Source organism: Arachis hypogaea, chromosome 3 (genome assembly GCF_003086295.3).
Source record: "Arachis hypogaea cultivar Tifrunner chromosome 3, arahy.Tifrunner.gnm2.J5K5, whole genome shotgun sequence".
Lineage (NCBI taxonomy): Eukaryota > Viridiplantae > Streptophyta > Magnoliopsida > Fabales > Fabaceae > Arachis > Arachis hypogaea.
Window position 1 is genome coordinate 56695943 of NC_092038.1, and position 1991 is coordinate 56697933.

Sequence of the window (1991 nt, forward strand, 5' to 3'; positions counted from 1 at the left end):
TTGGTGTATGTTTGGGCTGAGCTTGATCTATCCACGAGCTGAGGCTTTTCTTGGAGTTGAACTCCAAGTTATAACGTGTTTTGGGCGTTCAACTCCGGATCATGACGTGTTTCTGGCGTTTAACTCCAGACAGCAGCATGTACTTGGCGTTCAACGCCAAGTTACGTCGTCAATTCCCGAATAAAGTATGGACTATTATATATTGCTGGAAAGCTCTGGATGTCTACTTTGCAACGCCGTTGAGAGCGAGCCCTTTGGAGTTCTGTTGCTCCAGAAAATCCATTTTGAGTGCAGGGAGGTCAGATTCCAACAGCATCAGCAGTCCTTTTGTCAGCCTTTTTCAGAGTTTTGCTCAAGTCCCTCAATTTCAGCCAGAAATTACCTGAAATCACAGAAAAACACACAAACTCATAGTAAAGTCCAGAAATGTGAATTTAACATAAAAACTAATGAAAACATCCCTAAAAGTAGCTTGAACTTACTAAAAACTACCTAAAAACAATGCCAAAAAGCGTATAAATTATCCACTCATCAATGGCACAAAAGGGAAGATTTTGTTTTTAATGCAAATTTTTTTTTTAGTTCTCAAAATTTTTCAAAATCAAATCTTTTTCAAATCATATCTTTTCAATCATATATTTTCAAAATCAATTTCTTTCCATTTTCAAAAATACTTGCTAACAATTAATGATTTGATTCAACATTTCAAGTATGTTGCCTTTTCTGTTGAGAAAGGTTTAATGTCTGAATCATATTTTTTAAATTTCTTGTTAGCCAAGTCATTAATTTTAAAAATCAAATCTTTTTAAATTATTTTTCAATCATATCTTTTTAATCACATCTCTTTCAAAATAGTTTTCAATCATATCTTTTTGATTTATAATTTCAAAATCTTTTTCAAAATCACTTTATTTCTTTCCCAACTTTAATTTTCGAAAATTCTTCCCCTCTTCTCACATCCTTCTATTTATGGACTAACACTCCTCCTCAATGCACAATTCGAACTCTATCCCTCTTGATAAGTTCGAATTCTTCTACCTCCTCCTTCTATTCTTCTTTTCCTCTGACACCTCAAGGAATCTCTATACTGTGACATAGAGGATTCCATATTTTCTTGTTCTCTTCTCTTTCATATGAACAGGAGCAAAGATAACAACATTCTTGTTGAGGCTGACCCTGAACCTGAAAGGACCTTGAAGCGAAAGCTAAGAGAAGCTAAAGCACTACTCTCTGTAGAGGACCTAACAGAAATCTTCAAACAAGAAGAAGATATGGCAGCCGAAAACAACAACAATGCCAACAATGCAAGGAAGGTGCTGGGTGACTTTACTGCACCTACTCCCGACTTCTATGGGAGAAGCATCTCTATCCCTGCCATTGGAGCAAACAACTTTGAGCTTAAACCTCAATTAGTTTCTCTAATGCAACGAAATTGCAAGTTCCATGGACCTCCATTGGAAGATCCTCATCAGTTTTTAGCTGAATTCTTGCAAATCTGTGACACTGTCAAGACCAATGGGGTTGACCCTGAGGTCTACAGACTTATCCTTTTCCCTTTTGCTGTAAGAGACAAAGCTAGGATATGGTTGGACTCACAACTTAAAGAAAGCCTGAACTATTGGGAAAAGCTAGTCAATGCCTTCTTGGCAAAGTTCTTTCCACCTCAAAAATTGAGTAAGCTTAGAGTGGAAGTCCAAACCTTCAGACAGAAGGAAGGTGAATCCCTCTATGAAGCTTGGGAAAGATACAAACAATTGATCAGAAAGTGTCCTTCTGACATGCTTTTTGAATGGAGCATCATAGGTATCTTCTATGATGGTTTGTCTGAACTGTCCAAGATGTCATTTGATAGCTCTGCTGGAGGATCTCTTCATCTGAAGAAGACGCCTGCAGAAGCTCAAGAACTCATTGAAATGGTTGCAAATAACCAATTCATGTACACTTCTGAAAGGAATCCTGTGAACAATGGAACGAATCAGAAGAAAGGAGTT

General features: G+C 37.2%; 1 non-coding gene across 1 annotated transcript; it reads right to left on the bottom strand.

Moving 5' to 3' along the window:
- Positions 1-1676: 1676 nt before the first annotated feature.
- On the bottom strand, positions 1677-1784 carry LOC112792983 (small nucleolar RNA R71). Its single transcript, XR_003197698.1, has one exon. It is a non-coding gene; the product is annotated as a small nucleolar RNA R71 (small nucleolar RNA).
- Between the last annotated feature and the right edge of the window lie 207 nt (positions 1785-1991).